This window comes from Sphaerodactylus townsendi, linkage group LG03, assembly GCF_021028975.2.
Source record: "Sphaerodactylus townsendi isolate TG3544 linkage group LG03, MPM_Stown_v2.3, whole genome shotgun sequence".
NCBI classification, from domain to species: domain Eukaryota; kingdom Metazoa; phylum Chordata; class Lepidosauria; order Squamata; family Sphaerodactylidae; genus Sphaerodactylus; species Sphaerodactylus townsendi.
The window spans coordinates 131,688,703-131,707,791 of NC_059427.1; the positions used below are offsets into that span (position 1 = coordinate 131,688,703).

At 41.5% G+C, this 19,089-nt stretch overlaps 1 long non-coding RNA gene across 1 annotated transcript in view; it reads left to right on the forward strand.

Moving 5' to 3' along the window:
* LOC125428985 overlaps nucleotides 1-18,878 on the forward strand; it is a 73,863-nt gene extending 54,985 nt beyond the window's left edge. Inside the window, exons 3-4 of the long non-coding RNA XR_007243924.1 lie at nucleotides 16,965-17,184; nucleotides 18,688-18,878. This is a non-coding gene — a long non-coding RNA (uncharacterized LOC125428985). The remainder of the gene's footprint in view (nucleotides 1-16,964; nucleotides 17,185-18,687) is intronic.
* Nucleotides 18,879-19,089: the final 211 nt, after the last annotated feature.

Here is a 19,089-nt window from a genome sequence, read left to right on the forward strand (position 1 = left end):
TGCGTATCTGCTAATGTGACGATTTTGATGGGTGTCCATATCATGTAGAAAATTAAAGGAAGAGATATAGGCCCCTTCCGCACACGCAAAATAATGCGTTTTCAAACCACTTTCACAACTATTTGCAAGTGGATTTTGCCATTCCGCACAGCTTCAAAGAGCACTGAAAGCAGTTTGAAAGTGCATTATTCTGCATGTGCGGAATGAGCCATAGAAACAAACACAAGTTTCCAAGAGATGGTAAAAATCTAGGAAGTGGAAAATAAGGGTTGACAGATAATTGCAGTTTTGTGTCCAATGATGCAGGACAGTCCTCAGATCAGTGGTGGGATTCAGCAGGTTCGCACCACTTCGGCAGAACCGGTTGTTAAAATGGTGCTTGTAAACAACCAGTTGTTTAAATTATTTGAATCCCATCACCAGAACTGGTTGTTAAATTATTTGAATCCCACCACTGCCTCAGATGCCTGCACGATAGAGTGAACATAGTGCAGGGATGGCATTTTATTGACTGTTTTCAACTGAAGAGATCGCAGGAATCTTCCAGTCTTGTAGATGTTTTTATAATGATGCGGGGGGGGGGGGGGGGGTAGATTTTTTTCAAAATGTAACAATTTCTGGATTTTATATATATCTAGAGAAGCTTATTCTGATAATCTCTTATATTTGGGCCACACTTTGTATTGCTGGCAGTTGTTCTACTTTTGTGTCCTCTGGCAAAGCCAAGCATTTTGATCCCACGTTTGCAGGAGGCATCACTGCTCACACATCTGTCAACACATATTTATTACCCTTTAATAGACCCCATAGTACCTCTGAAGTGAAGGTGTGTAAAAAGATAAATGTATCTGACAACCCCCTTCCCATTGTTTAAAAAATCTAGCCAATTTTACTAGAGTTCCCCTACTTTCAAATTTGTTCAATCATAATTTCTATTCTGTTTTAGCTATAGATGTAAAATTTCTGGAAAATTTGTACCCACTGGGAACCCACCCGCCTTTCTTTAAAAAAAACTAACTTAGGGGTTGTGTGAAATATATGCAATAATCGCTTTCCTATCAGATCAGTATAACAGTGTATAAATATACATAAAATCACATAAGGATTTTAAAAGTATAAATTTCTTACTGCAAAATCCTAAGGGTGGGGTAGGTGAATGGGTTGAGGAACAGACTGACCCTTATGTTGGTGTAGCTTCAAGATTCACTGGCATAAAGGTCAGTTATGACAACACAGGGCCCCAGTACCACTATGCTTCTCTCGGCACTGGCACAATTCAGGTGCAGGGTTCTTTGCCAGTGGCCCTTTCCCCACTTACCTTAAACCCCGCGCGGGGACGCCCGGGCGCTCGCCAGGGATGCTGCGCGCTGGGAATTGCGCGCAGCAACCCTCGGAAAAGGGTAAGTGGGGAAAAGGCCAGTGTCAATGTGGGCAGATTGTGGGGTGTGACTGGAGTTAGTCAGCTCCCTACAACCTTTAAACCTGGGAATTAAATCAAGAAAAATGGATGCCTGTCTATTAAAACCCCATGGCCTCACCACAATACCTTCATGAAATGTAGTGGCATGGTTGCTGGGGACACAAACACAGTTGCCCTAAAAAAATCCAAACCAACCCACTATTTTTTTGCTGGTCGCCTCATTTACTAAGCCATATGGGGACTGGAGTAGTGACACGCCCCAAGATTGCTCTCCCCCTGTAATTTTGCTTGTATATTTCTTACAAGCAAAATTAAAAATATACCCACAATTAAAATAAGAAGTGCCATACTGTGCTGCATCCTGTGCTGGTTAGCATATTTCACTCATTCTTATATATGAGGTATTTTAGTGCTCTCCAAAATATTGCAGTGTTTCCATTGGAAAAACTGAAAACAAAGCCTTTATACTTTTTTATTCTACACATTTTGAGAGAATAACACCTTCTCTTACCCCCCCCCCTTATTTAAAAAAATCACACCAATTAGTCTCAGTGCTTCCTAAAACCACCATTGGAAAAACTGAAAAATAAAAGTGCTTATTCTTTTATGCTGTAATTTTTGAATGAGTAAAAAATTCTGTTTAAAAGAATATTGCTCATTTCAGTGATAAAGCATTCATAGGAGAGTTTTTTGTTTGTGATACCCTGAATTCCACAAAAGTCCTCAGGAAAAAAATGGGGTTTTCCCCCTAAATTTGAGGGCAGGACCCCAGGGCATTCACATCTTCAGTTTCAGTTAGCTGAAGTGCAGAGTGCACTGTGAAATGGTTTGGTATTACAAAGACACTAAATGAATCATCCAAGATTATGGTGTGTTTTAGTTATATATTTCTGCCAGTCCTAAAGTTGGCTGACAATGAAGACTAAACTGTATGAAACCCACAGGAGGAATTCAATCTGCCTTCCCAGCCTCAAACACAGAATTTTTATGAAAAATCACCTACCATGCAAATTCTATTTGCGTGGTTATTCTCCTTCAAATAAACGAACTAGTTGAGTAAAGGCGCTAGATGTATTAATGCAAATTAATTTTGAGTACTTTCATACTACATAATGGGTTTTGTACTTTTAGAAATCCTTTACATGTTTGTTTTTCTCCAAGTGACATTTTATGACAGCAAAATAAACAAAGATTTGAGAACAAGTGGAAATTGCATCCTTAAGCCATGGTTGTACAACATTATAGATGATAGTACAAGAATAAGAACATCTCTCAACAGGAATGCTGAGAATTTCAACACAAAACATGATTGCAAGCCCAATTTAACATGGACAAATTCCACATTTACATGTGAAGTTAACTCTTTATCAGATCAACTTAATGTTTTTGATTGACATTTTGGTTGGATTCCATAGAAGACTTCCACAAGTGCAATGGTCCTTTTGCAAATGGAAGCACTAAAATTACTGCTTCTGAGAAGAAGAACCCTGTTGAATCCAGAACAGTGGTCCATCTAGCCCAGGGGTAGGGAACCTGCGGCTCTCCAGATGTTCAGGAACTACAATTCCCATCAGCCTCTGTCAGCATGGCCAATTGGCCATGCTGGTAGGGGCTGATGGGAATTGTAGTTCCTGAACATCTGGAGAGCCGCAGGTTCCCTACCCCTGATCTAGCTGAACATCACATTTCAACACAGTAATCCTGCAGAGCTGACAAACAGGGCATAGATGTCCCTGATGTCTCACAGCACTGATATTCAGAGATATGCTGCCTCTGTATAGGGAAGCTTCATTTAGTCCCCATGGCTAGGATTTATTGACAAAACTATTTGAATCTGACTAGTTCCTTCTTAAAACTGTCTATGCTTGTATCTAGCACTACTCACAGTTAGCGAATGCCACAGTTTAATTATTTGTTGCATAAAAAACTATTTCCTCTTATTTTTCCTGATCCAGCCAGCATAGTGCAAGGTCCTAGGAAACCCAGATTCAAATCCCTGTTTGAGTCGTGGAAGCTTGTAGTGTGACCTTGGACCCATCACACACTCTCAGCCCTGATCCTGGTTAGCATTTGGATGGGAGACCTCCAAGGAATATCAGAGTTGTGATGCGGAGGCAGGCAACAGCAAACCACCTGTGAATATCTTTTGCCTTGAGAACCCCACAGAATCGCCATAAGTCAGCCGTGACTTGATGACCAAATCAATCAATCAATCAATCAATCAATCAATCAATCAATCAATCAATCAATCAATCAATCAATCAATCAATCAATCAATCAATCAATCAATCAATCAATCAATCAATCAATGTTTCAAAAGCTCTCTCTATCAATTGTATTTGCTCTATGAATAATTTTACAAGCTTTTAACATGTCCCCTCATAGCTGCCTTTTTTCTAAACTGCAAAATTCCAGACTCTTTAGCTTTTCCTTGGAAGAGAGGTGTTCCTACCCCCTATCATTTGGACTGCCCTCTTCTGTACTTTTCCCAGTTCTGTATCATTTTTTTTTTTGAGAAACAAGGACCAGAACTGTACACATTATTCCAAAAGGGGTCACACTGCAGCTCTGTACACGGGAGTATAATAGCAATAATTTTAGAGTTCCTAGGCATGGCAACTGATCCCAGAAGTAATGTCAATGTGTTGTTGGGACGCTCTAGCATTTCATGAGAACTCTACAGCTTTGCAGTTTAGTTTTTGCAGAATGCTGGAGCATCTTGTCACTTCCAAAAGTGACATAGGCACTGTGGCGCTGGTGCACTAAGCCTTTCCTGCTCCCTCCGCTCCCCGCCACCACTAATTCCTCCAGCCAATTTACTGTTGCTTTGAGAAGCAGGAAGGAGAGCCCAGTAACAGGTTGTTTCCTTGCATTCTCTCAGTTAGCAAACATCTTGTCCAGAAGGACAGATACATAGAAAACATGTGCTGAACCATCAGCCAGCCATCTGCAAATACTGCAGGCCTCTCCAAGAAGCATTCTTCCTCGCCCTTCATTATTTCTGAGCATTGCATCATGCCAAGTGCATCCTGGGGGTTATTGTTACATTGTTACGTTAATCAGAGACAGCCCAGGAGACCCAATTCTCCAGCTACACAGAGCAACATTCCCACCATGCCCTAGCATTCCCACTTATTCAAGGCCAGCTAAATTGCTTCCTGAGAATGAAAGGCACAGTCTTAATTAACTACTGCACTCTGTTCCCAATCACAGCTTAATTGTTATGCTTGCTTGCTTCTTTGGGAAGGAAGAAATGCTAGAACTCCTGATACTAGACCCAAACTGAGGACAGGAAGAATGTCTCTGTGCTTGAATGTGTCCCAGTGAAGTTCTGTGCCACTAGACAAGCTAGCAACAGATCACACAAGTGGTGAAGATTTCACTACTTGGTCAGTTTTATGAAGGATTGCCAGTTCAGAATTTTCAAGATAAGTGACTTTTTAGAATAAAAAATTGAATATAATGGACATTCAATTCTGATTTTTGGAATAAAAAATTGAATGTCAGTTATATTCTGTGGAAGTGTCGTGTGTAAGAATAAAGGGTGCTCTCAGTACCTTTCACACTTGTGTGTGTGTGTGTGTGTGTGTGTGTGTGTGTGTATTTCCCCTGTTTTGAGGCACTCTTCATTTCTTGGCACAAAAAAGAAAGGGGAATACTGAGTTATTCCTTTGGAAAATTCCAATAGTAGTTTACCCTGCTGATGCTGGAAAATAAATCCTGCTGTTGAAAAAAAAAAGTTGTAAAAGTGATCCTCATCCCTTCCAGGTAGTTTTTTCCCCTATGTCTCCCTAAAAAAAGGAGATCTTAGAGGTAGTCCTATTTGAAGTTAAGTTAGAACAATTTCAAGTATTCAACGAAAAATAACATTTTTCAGTGATTTGAGGGTTCTGTGTGCATTTTGCAATCAAATAGCAACTCGCGCATAGCAGCATTAATCCATCCCTGTGTTTCAATTATTCATAAATATTCAGAATGTGTATCTTGCTTTGCTTATTCTAAACTCATTTACCTGAAAGTAAACTCCAATGATTTCAATCCGAATATATCCATGCATATGTACATTTTAATATCTGAGTAAGATTGCTGTGACACAGTCCAATCCTCTCCATTGTTCTTTGCAGTAAGTCCTGATACAATGTGATTGTTCCCAAAGCATTATAAAGTAGGGTTTCCATATGGCTTTAATGGGGGGTAGGAATATATATCTCCTCCCCAGTTGACAGCCCTCACCCTCCAAGATTCCAGTGGCAGGCAAGCGAAAGAAAATATTTTAAAAATTCCAGCAATTATGGTATGATGTCACTTCCAGGAAAATCTGGAAGTGACCATCACACCTCTCTAGGAATGGCTTGAAACTCTATGGTAAAACCACAGAGTTTAAATAATGCTTAGAGAAACCTGAGTTTTCCCTAGAAGTGATGTCACACCTCTCCAGGAATCACCCAAAACTTTACTGTTTTACCATCATGTTATTGCTGATGACAGCAGTTGTCAATGTCCTCTTCTGTCCTGGTCTCCCACTTGTTGCCACCATGGGCCTGGTCGACAGAAAGCTGTGCTCCTGCCATGTTTAAATAAATACCACTGAAATCAATGTGTTTATGTTCTCAATTTGGAAAGTTTGAGTAATCTGTGAAACATGAAAAACAATATTTGTATGTTTATGCATGCACATGAAAAAAGATTTTCCAAAGCATAAATCTCCAAAATAGAAACTACTCTGGTTTTGACATATTCAGTTCTTCAGGCTGTGTGAAATATACTTTCAAGCAGAAGCCAAAATAGCTATGGGAATGTACATTATAAGATCAAGCAAATGTAAAATGTTGAAGCTTAGTTTCAAAATGTATACATGTTAAATAGGGAGACAGAAGCTGGTTAAACCTGGCCCAAATAGAAAATTAAAAGAAAACAAATCACCTCTAATAATTTTGGGGCAGCGGCTTAAAGCCATCATCAGACAATAAATCAATTTGCAGATGCTCTGTACAGCTGCCCAAAGACCTGGTACTGAATATTTTTAGTTTGCAGGAGCAACTGAGCTTATATTAAAATTAGAGACAGAGTCATGATATAAAACCAATTTCACTAGAGCAGCTGCTATGAAGTAAATTCTGACTAATATAAGGTGATGAAATCTTTTTAAAAATTCTGTAAGAAGAACATGTGAAATATTTAAACTACAGTATATTTATATCAAAATCTGTTCTCTTTAAGACTTAGATGTCCATATGCGATATCATATGAATGACAACTGCAAGGAACTCACAGAGTTCCTTTTTATGCTCCTTTCTTTCCCACAATAGCGTCATATGACTTCTCCTCAAACCCATATTGAGAGAATGTCATGACCAAAATGCTATATAATGTGTGTGTGTGTGTGGGGGGGGGGGCAGATTAGCCCAAATCGGCCCTTCTCTCTCTTCTCTCTAACTGAGGAAGTTGGGTAGACCAAGCATTGATCCAGGTACACATTGAGAGAGGCCCTTTTTACACAGCACAAATAAAAGGTCGTGAGGATGTGAAAAGAAGTGTTCTGGGGAGGAACTCCACACAGCTTTCCCCAAAAAATGTCCTCAGGGCATTTTATTTCAGCTCAACACAGGGTTTTTTTTAAAACACTAAACTAGTGATCTTTTTTTGCCGAAGTCGACTTAAAGCAGGGGCCTATGGATCCTCTCACAGTCTTTCACTCAATAGACTTTATTTATTTATTTGTTTGTTTGCTTGTTTATTTAATTTATGCCCTCCCCCCCCCCCAACACAAGTTGGGTTTAGGCCAGCTTCCAACAATGATCACACACAAATAATTATATATCAAACATTATACATTCACAATAAAGCAGAATTAGAAGTAAATAAAACAGTTCTTTGTTGTTAAACTGCTTTTAGGTACAAATATTTTTTATTAAGAAAAAAGAAGCAAGTAAAACAGATTCGCATTTAAACATACAGATCTATTCCCAGTGCTCCAATAATTATATTCATATATAGTCAGTGGAGGAGTAAAAGTGGGAGACCCAGGAGGAGGAGAGGAAAGAAAAAGGAGGAAGGCCAGATCTAACATCCTCTCTCTCTCTCTCTCTCTCTCTCTCTCTCGAGAGAGAGAGAGAGAGAGAGAGATGTATATATGTATGTATATATTTTAAAATCCTTCTCTTTATCCATAATATTAAAAAAAGAAACAAACCTACTTTAAAAAAATTGCTTGTAGACCAGAAAGAATGCAAAGTGAAAAAGGAGAGGAAAAAAAAAGAATTCTAGTGACATATTTTGCTGTTCTTGCCAAGATCCACAAATGCTCTTGCAAATGACCTTTCATACACACCTATGTTTATTTGGTCTTTATGGATGTCTAGCCATTGAATCCTCTTCTTTTTTTGTCTGGAAGCTGATCCAAATGTTGAGTTGTTGAGGTGGAACTGCCCCTTAAGGTACCTGTACCACCTTGTGTTGTATATGTATGATTATTTATTGGGTGGGGAACATAGGTGAAAATCACCCCAATCCAAAATTTGCCACATTGTACAAAAAGCTAGGCTAGATCCCGTTTACAGTCCAATCCTGTTCGTGCACGTATGGTATATGTCCCACTAATGTCAATGAGACATTATGTGACATATATTATTCCATTCTGAGTATTCAGATATTGGAACACTTCATAGAGTTTTTTGTACACCTCAAAGCAATTATTTTTCACTATAACAATTATCATGTCTCAAGATAATTTTATAATGTTATTTTATAAATTAGAGGACAAGGAACAGATATCTATGCCAGAGCTACAGTTTTAGTGAATAATGTCTGAAGAACTCCATCAAACAGTGATGTGGAAGATGAAGTTCTAGGACTATTTAACCAAATAAAATTTTTACCAGTCACTGGGTCTGGGTAGCGTACAGCTAAAGGTCCTTACAGAATTAAGATGGGGAAGTGGTGACATGCAAATGAAGACACTGGATTAAGAGAACCTTTGCTCCATAATACTAGAACAAAATGAAATTAATGGGTAGTAGATTCAGCACAGGCAAAATGAAGTACTTTACATAATGTGCAGTTAACTTAAGGGATTCACTGACCACTAAATGAAATAGCTGTAACAGTAAGTTGAACATCTCTGAATGCCAGTCACAAGTAGGGGGTGGGGCAGGCAGTGCTGGGTGAGGAAGCTTCCTTCCTTCCCTGCTTTTGGACTTCCCAGAGATGAAAAACGGGTATGCTGAACATATCTAGATAGACCTTTAGTATTATCTAGCCAGGCTTTTCTCATGTTCTCATGACCTGAATATCAGCGTTTTATCTCCCTCACTTGTCAGTTGAGGTAGTTGCTCATAGCAGTTCCATAGACATCCAGTGACATGGAACATCTTTCAGTAGCAGCTGCTTGCTTGTTTTGCCCTTGAAAGGTGAAGGTGTACACATCAGGTTTGTCCTTTGAGGGTGATTAATGGGCAGTCACTTACTGTCTTGAGTCAAGTTTTAGCAGAAAGGTGGTCTAGAATGATTTCAGACAAATAAATACATACCTGTCCAGGTAGTCATTGAGTTGTTCCTGTGTTCCCAGGTGTGCCTAATTTTAAGTTATTTGGAAGGATTTCCCCCAGTTTAGATGATCACTGCCCCATTGAATACATCTCCTATTTCAGAACCTAAGGCAAATTCACTTCACCAATAGAATTTGCTTTTGGATGTGAAACAAGCTTGTCTCAACTGAGTGAGCTTGAACTGCACTGTTGCCTAGTGCTGAAGGGACAAGAAAGAAACCTGTAAGGAGACCCTGTTCTTTCCTTTTTCTGTTCAGTGACCCAGCAGAGCTTTAGGAGAGAGACAAACGGGATGCCTACAGGCAGATTAAGAAAATATAGAGTATTCTTCTACTGAATGAGTGCAGAAGAGGTGTAACTCTATAATCTTTATGGGGAAACACACCCCATTCTTCAACTTGGCATGACCTTCTGTTTTAGAATAAGAACAGGATAACAATATACTAAATTAAATATATTCACCCTTAAACAATGTCTTTCTTCAGCTCCAAAGGGCCACCAATTGTTGTGCAGTGTCCTCAGATGTAAACTATGAACAAAATAGGTTGATTCTCTTTCAAAAGATATTAGGACATAAAGTTATCAGGGTTAGTTAACAGCCTTTAGTGGACAACTGGGTGCATCCATAAAGATCAAGAATACTATTTTATTTCAATTGGACTTGAATGGAAGGATAAAACTTTGGATGACCCACATTTATCTGGAATCAGATGGCTCATTTTAGGGAAGAGGACTTTCTCACCAGCATTCCTAACTTAGAAAGGCTATTGGAAAATGAGTCCCACCCTGTCTAACAGTGAAGTGGCATTTCATGGCAAACATTACTTGTTTTCTTTTAGGGTGAGCACTTCCCCGCCTGTCTCCTCATCTTCTGCCTTTTATGAACATACCACATTTTAACACTGAAGTGTAAGTCTATGTAGGAGGGTAGGGTTGTCTTTCAATGAATATTTGAAGCTGGATGCCACAGGGAAGAAAGCAAATGCAGACAAGGAAAGGAAAGGAAAGATTGACTTCTCTTCAGCAAAGTGTGGGTTGGGAGCGGAGAGAGGGAGAAGGAGAAAAAACCCCTAACAGCTGTTACTGAAAGGTTTTATGTTTCTGGAGGAGACAGGTATTTTGAGGAAAACCTAGGATAAATCTCAGAAAAGACATCATAAATAAATTATACTGGGCTGCCAACCAGGCGTGTCCACCAACCCGCGCATGTCATGATTCATCCCCAAAGTGTTCTGCTGAAATGTACGTTCAGCGACGGTCTGCGGTTATGAAGATACACTGCATTGGAGACAGTTGCTAACGGAGCGATACGGCTGTGCTGCAGAGTGACTAACGTTACAGACAGATCAGATACATCCTTTCCAACCTTCCACTTGGGTGCCCTAAATGTCAAGACTTCCCAGGCAATGGTCTGACTAGCCAAGTCTGCGTCCTGAATCCACAACAGACACTGACGTTGGCCGAAGCTCTTTTTAGTGCAGTTAGAGCATTATACTTATTTTAAAATAAGATGGAAAAATGAAAGTTTGGGATTAGAGCAAAAAAGTCCACTGCTCTATTTTAATGTATTGTATGCTCTACCTCCTGATATTCAGAAAGATTTTTTTAAAAAATTCGTTATTGCAGTCACATGGGGTTTTTAGGAATCTTGGACATGGGCCACCCACCCTAGCGGAGGGAGGGGAGGGGAAGAAGGGTGTGTGGGCCATGTCCAGTTTTTAGGAATATTGCAGTCACATGGGGTTTTTAGGATCTTATTTCAAGCCTACAGAAGAAAACATTGGTTTTCAAAGGCACAACTGCACAGCAGGGAGGTAAATTGAGGTGGGTTTTTTTTTTGCTTCCACAAAGAAGGGTGAGGGTCTATAGATAATGCAAATAGGTTAGGGGAGCTAAACACCACCATGTGCCTGTTGGTTCATTGTTCATTTCACCATGCATACACATTGCACATGTCTAATATAGGGTCTCATAGTGCATTCATCTGCGGAATTATTCCAGTCTAGGCCCAGCACATGGGAATGCACAGTTAGTGCAAGTTTCTTAAGGTGCCCTAAAACGGAATGTCTTAGAAGCATTGGTCAGAACATATTAGTGTGATGTTGGGGGTGGTGGAGGAGAGGGATTCTGCTCCCATTTGTGCTGGCTCATTGACCCACTTCCTGGCTGAATTAGGCCATGCTTGCAATACTAGCAGCCACAGCAGTCCCAAGCTGGGATTGACACCTCTGACTTGGGAAATTACTGGAGATTTTGGTGTGGAGAGGGTGGTTTTTGAAGAAGGGGGAAGGTCTGCAGGGAGATGTTATTAGTCCTCTAGACATGATGATATGCTATGGAATCCTCCCCATGAATATGCCATTTCCTCCAAAGGAAATGATTTATGTAGTCTGGAGATCTGCTGTAATTCTAGGCCCCACTTAGAGGATGGCAAACCTAGTCCTAGCCCCAAACCACAGCCTTGGAAAATGGTCCTAGCCCCCAACTTCTACCTCCAGTCCTGCAGAAGATTGGGGGAAGAAACAAAAATGGGAAAAATTAATAGGTGTCAGGGCATGGTTGGTGGGCATCTGATGTAGCAACTTTGCTGAAGCTAAGCATACCTGGGGCTGGTCAGTTTCTGAACAAGAGGCCTTCTGGGAATCTTTCTGGAAGAAAGGGCAGGATGTACAATAAACAAAAATAACTTTAACAAATAAGAAGATTAGGGATAAACTTAACCCCCCCCCCCCACACACACACACTCCTTGATGTCCCAATCATATTTGTAGGCTGCAAATGTCCTGCAAGAGGTAGGTGTTTATAATTATTTACAGAATTTATAGTCTCCTTTTTTGTCTACTTTTACACTGAGAATGTCTGATTAAAATATTCATTGCAACCTTAATCAAAACACTTTATTAAATGTATTTAAAATCTGTGGAAACTCAGCATATGATTAGTTTAGTGCATACAAAGGTTGGCTTTTTTAATGACCAGTCTAAACTCTCAAAAAAAAGCTTTGGATTTCAAACAGATTTTGGCTTTGCATCTTCTTTTTTATTAAATGCTTTCTTCTGATACTGATTGGTTGATTAGGTCATTTTCAATTGCCAAGAATGACTGATGGTTGTTTAAAAACATTATTGCTGGGGCTGACCCAGGGCAAGTCATGCAAGTAGTCTTGGAATCACAGTTCCCTTTGGTTTGTGGAGCAACAAGAGCCAGTGTGTTTGATGTACTTTGCTGAGAGTGGACAGGAGAAGGTTACACCCATTCTGGATTGGCATTTCCTTCCAGCCAGTAGGGCTATGGAGTTTAGCACTAGCTCTGAACATCGATGTTCATATTTTCAGTGTTAAGAATGGAAGAGTAAAATAAGTAATATTGGAATACTTGAGGACTCTAACATTTTACTGTTTAATAAAGCAGAGGAACCTGATGCATTTCACACATTCAGATTTCAGCAGCATTTTGAGAAACTTTCCTATTTCAGATAAAATATTCTTAGACTAGATGATCAGAAATTGCCATGCAGACATGTTATTTAAATAACCATCATTTAATTTTTAACCCAGACCTGGGCATTATATGGCCCGCAGGCCACATCCGGCCCGCCAGATGACCCTGACTGGCCCCCCTGCCTTGCTGGGGAGCGAGACGCCTTTGAAAGCCCCGCAGAAGCCGGTTGCCTTGGCTGCCGGCTTCTGCGGGGCTTTCAAAAGCGCCTCGCCCCCCTGCCTTTTGGCCCGGCCCTCCACAATATTTTCTGTTTCTTATGCGGCCCCATGGAAAAAATAATTGCCCACCCCTGTTTTAATTTATTTATTTTATTTTATTAAACTTATAGGCCGCCTTATCCCTGAAGGGCTGTCAGCTTTTCCCATTTGGGTCTTCATGTTTGTGTGGCTTTCCACCTTTCTAACCTATGTTAATGCTTCATGAACCCAGGTTGTGATCCTAAACATGCTTGAGGCCAAGTGGACATCTGTGTGATTCCGTTTAAATAAATATGTTTAGGGAAAGAATAATCATTGTCATGGTAATCCTAACTTGGGTCCCTTTCTCTTGAGTGGCAAGATGGTGTCACACTGAAGAAACTGTTCTAGGAAATTGACCCAGCACCATTTTGAAGACACTGTCCTTGATACAGCAGCTGCTGAGCAGAACAAGTTGGAGTGGTAGTTTTGGCAGCTCAGGACCCTTTCTCTCCTCAAAAAGAAAGGAGTAAAGAAATAGTATGTGCCTTCTTGAAACGTTTCATGTTGCCATCAGTTGAACCAGTGAAAAAAAACCCTCTCCTTTTCTCAAAATTCTGAACAGGCCAAAGACTTTTAATAGTAATTTTTTTTATTAAAAGAAAAATGAAAGAACTTCCACTTTCCGTTTTCAAATTACATTCATGTGTGATGCCCCCCCTTAACATTGTGATACACAAAATAATAACATCTGTCCAAAAAGGGAACAAAGCAATATTTCCCATCCACATCCAAAGGTGTGCACCTGCCTAGCTACGTGTTCTGAGCACCCAAAAAATAAAAAAGGAAACAGGGCCATTTGTTGTGAAACCATTGCTTTTGAGTGAATGCACATTTGAGTGAAATGGCACTCCTAGTAACTGCCAAGGGGAGAAAATGTGCTTGGGGGATGTTTCTGAAATGGTGGGCTATCATACCGGTCAGCAGCTGAGCAGAAACGCAGTTGACATGATGTAAGGCAGGAGAACAAGTGGCCAGGCAGGAAAAATAAAGCGCTCATGCCATTCCCGCAGAAGTGAGTTCAACCCAGGATTTTTCAAAAAGATAATTATTTTGGCATTTTTTAAAAACTCGGGTTGAGGGAAATATTGTGGGTCAATTTCACTTTGGGAAGGGACCTATGTGAAGTTCTTGCCTAAACTAGGATATTTTCCTTCGTCATCCTGTTATATTTGTACGGTGCAGAATCAACCGAGGAATGTGGGCTCATTGAGGATAACTGTAGGAGAGGCGAGAGAGAGAGAGAGGAAGGAGAAGGCATGGGTAGCAAAAGATCAGCATGTGGATAAATGGAAGCAGGAGAATGAAAATACTGAAACAGATCAAAATAACAAATACAACAAAGTAAAGTTATTGTAATCAGGGGCATAACTATGCAAAATAGCAAATATGGCTACAGTGACATTGTGCCCATTAGAGGAAGGGCAACCTTGCATTCAGGGTCCTTAGGGCAGCAAATGTTGTTGGCACAGCACTGAAAATACAGATGACCCTATGCAGAACGAAACACAACAAGGAAGCCTCAGGGGAGCTGGCCGGGACACCGCAAGCTGAAGGAGGGCTGGGAGAAGAGGGAGTGCCAAAGAGACAGGATGAGGAATGCAAGGGATTGGGAGGGCCCCCACCAGGAATTGGGTACTAGAGGGGCTCAGGCCCAACAGAGAAGAGCCACAATTGTCTTCATCCACTGGTAGAGAGGCCTGGGTAGATGATGGAGGAAGAAGACAAAGCACAGATAGCTTTGAGCAAGGTGCTTCTGGGAGGTGCTCCAAGTGGCAGGCAGGCATGGCGCACACACACACACACACACACACACACACACACACACACACACACACACACACACACACCCCGCCAAGTGCCTCCCAGGACAAGTGCCATTCCTGCCATACTTGAGATATACCACTGCCTGTAATGTTTTGCTTCTTTCAGAGGCCTCTTATCCACTTGTACTGGTACCTTTCTATAATTTTCCTTGTCTTCCTTAGTGTTTCCTTCTTATTTTCTCTGCTAACAAAGGTTTTAGACTTCTTAGTTGAACTTGAACCCAAAGAATAGAAAGGCTTAAGTATACTCAGTAGAATGAAACGGTCAGCACTTGAATGTGGCTCTGAGATCCTTGACTCCAAAAAAACCAGCATTTTCTTAATCATAGAGTTTACTTAGAAGTATAACAGTGTAACAGTTTCAGATAGGGACAATTTAGATAGCTACTAATCTCCTCCTTTCTCTAAGTTCCTTATATAGACTTTTTTTCTCTCACTTGCCACTTAGGGTAATAATTTCTGCAAAAGCTTATTTTCCTCACTTGCCATCAGTCGCGGAGCTACAAGGGGGAAGGGGGTGCGTCGTGCACTGGGCGCACGCCTGGGGAACGTGGAAAATCACCACAGGCCCCTCCCCCTTTCCTCGCCCCCTGCGGCACCCCCCACGACACCCCCCATTCCCCTTCCCACACTTAGTTCCTTTCCTTTTCCAGAACTTTTTCAGGCTGCAAAAGGCCTGTTTGCTGTAAAAACGGCCTGAGGAACTACAGTTCCCAGGAGATCTTGGGGCTCTCAAGGTCTCCTGGGAAGTATAGTTCCCATCAGGCCATTTTTACTGTGAACAGCCCTTTTGCAGCCTGAAAAAGTTCTGGAAAAGGAAAGGAACTAAGGTAAGTGTGGGAAGGGGGGCACCGCAGGGGGGGGTGCCGTGGGGGGGCATGGGGGCGGGGTGTCACGGGGGAGCATGGGGGCGGAAAATTAGAATGCGCACCAGGCACAGTTTGGCCCAGCTATGCCTCTGCTTGCCATTTAGGCTAAAAACTTCCACAACAAACACAGATTTCTCTCAATCTCCACAGCACTTCATTGAGTCTTTTTACCAACTCCACTCTCTCCTCTCTCTCACACAAACCCTCTTTGAACAAACCAGACAACTCTGACCCCTAGAATACAACTGCCATTTAATCTTAATACATTTCAATCACCTATTCAGCCTCCATTTCTTACTTTTTTTTGCCAACAAGTTACAGCTGACTTATGGTGACCCCATAGGGTTTCCAAGGACTTCCTTGAAGGTCTTCCTTGAAGGTTTTCTGTCCAAATGCTTGTCAGGGTCAAGTCTAAGAGCGTGTGACTTGGACAAGTCACCCAGCAAGTTCCCAGAGTGGGGATTCAAACCTGAGTTTCCCAAATTCTAGTCTGACACCTTAGCCATTACATCATGCTATCCCACATTTAGAGGGCTTCATTTTAAACCTTGGGAGGGAAGGCCACATGATATAACCTGATCTCATCAGATTTTGGAAGCTGAGTTGGGTCAGTACTTGGAAGAGAAGACTTGCCAAGGAAGCAAAGGCAGAGCTGCAAGGGGGCTGGGGGATACATATTGCACCAAAGGCGCACCTGGGGGTGGGGGGCAGCAAAAATTTCAGGTTTGTTTTTTTGTATTTTTAGTGTTTTTCAGTTTTTGGCCTGTAAGGGGCACAGTGTTTAGGCTAGCAGCACCAAAATTTCAGGGAGTTTTTGGGGGACTCTCCTGATGATACCACCCAAGTTAGGTGACATTTGGTTCATTTGATTTCCAATAGGAGCTAATAGGAGATAGGGGCTACACCTTTGAGAGTTCATAATCATCAGGATAGTCTACTAAAGATACCCTGAAATTTTGATGCTGCTAGCCTAAAACCTGTGCCCCCTACAGGCCAAAACTAAAAAAACACTTAAAATACAAAAAACACAAACATTGGGGGGAGCAAAACTCAGATTTTGCACTGGGATCCATTTTCCCTAGCTACGCCTCTGTAAGGAAGTCTGCAGAGGAAGGCAATGAGAAACTATCTTTGCTTCTCACTTGCCTTGAAAGACCTAAGGTCTCACCATAAGTCAGCTGTGACTTGATAGCACTTTACACGCACATGCACACACATTTAAACCACAGCAACATACATATAAAACCCTGCATTAAAAAGCAGAAATGAAACAGACAAATATTTTCATAGCAAACTATCACAGACCCCTTTAATTTTAAATAAAGCCTATGGATTTAGGAGGGTATATACCTCTACTTAGGATTATAGGCAGAAGAAAAATATTTGAGAGGGGACAGACCAAGCAAGAGTATTGTAAGTTACAATGAGAGAACAAATAACAAAACAAGAGTTTTAATTGCCAAGGATGGAATGATGCTACAGATTGTGCAAACGCATGATGCACTTTAGTATGTGAATGGACAATAATTTGTCTTTTTTTCTCCTTTCTTTTTAATAACATCTAGTGTTGGATTTTCTGCAGCACAGCCTGTTGCACTGCCTGAAATTGTGCTCCTGGAAGTGTGGGAGACCTTCAAGAGATCTGTAGTGAGAAAAGGGAACTGGTAGGAATCTAAAGAGAGCACAAGTGTTGCTGGCAAAGGCAGAATGAGGCACAGGCTCTAACCACTTATTCTCATGTGGAATCATGCCACCATTTTTACAGTAGTCATTTAACCATTTTGGGTGAGTATATTGTCCCCCCCCCCCTTTATTTCAGTAACAATTTTGCTTACGTCGAACAACCTTACTGGCCTGGCTTCTTAGTTACTTATTTAATCCCAAGACCTGTAAGAACTTTTGCAACGTTTGTAGAATCAGAAAATTTTCTTATTTGGATCTGAACAAGTTGTATCATCTAGATCTAATTGATATCAACTTTGGCACTAGTTGTATTTAAAACAGATTTATAGATGTTTACCTGACTGAAAGCTTTATACGATTATGTCATGAGCTGGCCTGTTCTGGCCTGATCCTGTCATGTCTCCTGGTTGGGATGTGGGATCCTTTCTCTTTGGGACTGCTTTCTCTTGCTTGATTGTTAATTTCACTTTAAGGCATGAGCTAATCTGTCCATTAGACACCTGCTGCCTTGTACATTGTTCAAAATGTTGGGGAGCATAGGTCGTTTTGCTCTAGTGACGGGTGTGCCTTCTCCTTCCCATGAGACTGGAGGGGTGCTGTTACCACCTTGAGAACTGAGATTGAAGGGTGGTGTTATGTGATATCAGAGGCAGAGCACTCATGGGGACATGTGGGGTCACATGTCCCCGGGCACACACCAGCTGGTCACGTGGGGGGTGGTGGAGAATCACCCCATCCCTCCCCTTGGCCCCACCCTGCCAGGCTGTTCCTTTGGCTGGTGGAGCCTCCGCTGGCTGAAGGACCAGTCTGGCTGGGCTGCCGCTGGGCACCCCTTGGCTTTGTCCCACCCTGCTAGGCTGCTCCACTGCCGAGCGCCCCTCAGCCCCACACCACCAGGCTGCTTGAGGGGCGGCCCACAGCAGGCTCCCACCGACTAAGGTAAGTGGGGTGTGGGGGGCAGAGGCGATGCGGGGGGGGGGTGACTGGAGCAGGTGTTGCTATAGGCGCCATTCCCCCCCATGCCTCTGTGTGATATAAAAGGGGGGAATGGAGAGGCATTATAATGGAAGCTTTTTTGGTGTTTAATCCATTGTTCTGTCAATGGAAGTCTGAATGCTCAATTCTGATGCTGTTCTCAATAAAAGAAATTGTTTGAACATGAAGTCTCATTTTTGAAAAATCCAGGGGCATGACAGTGTCATACAACATCAGAGAATTCCTGAAAAGATGAAAAACAGAAACTGTCTCTTTCAGCACCTTAATCCATCATTTCCAGAACATTACTATGCACCTCTTGATCTTGGCAGGGAATTATTCCTGAAAGAGCAATCACAATTGTGCTAGTGATATCAGAGTTCATAACTGGAAGGTGCTAATTTCCCTAATCTAGTTTAACCTGTGTTCGAATGTAACCAAATAGTAAAACTGCTTCTACAAATGAAAAGATTGGCAGCTCCACAACTAGCTGAAAGCCCCTGCAGGCTCCATTACCAAGATGGAAAAAATGCTTGTAGATCAGATAAGGGTATTAATCCAATTTGAAATTCTCTTGAGAATGCAAGGAAGTGACTGGAATTTTTGGTGTTGTTTTGTTTTTGTTTTCAGTCTACCTTTCCCCATAGCAAGACAGAAAAGTCACTGGCAGGAACTGGTCTCCAGTCATTGGACACACACTGGCCTCCAGCACAGCAGATATCTGCAGGCTATGCTGGAAATCTACTCTGTTTCGAGCTTAGGGACCCATCCTCACCATGAGATAGGAGTGTCAAGGCTACCAGAGTGATCACTGAACTTGTTTCTGGAATTATTGGTGACCAAAGATAGTGTTTAAAAGATTTTAAGTGATTAAATCTTTGTTAAAAGATTTTAGTGATCACAACTCCCTGGACCTAGGGAGTACTGTAAAATTACCCCCACCCCATAGTCTTCTGAGAGTAAAGATGATGCACATACTGACAGTTTTGTCCCACTGTTTCCAAGGGGTTAAACCAGTTAAGTTTTATTGTA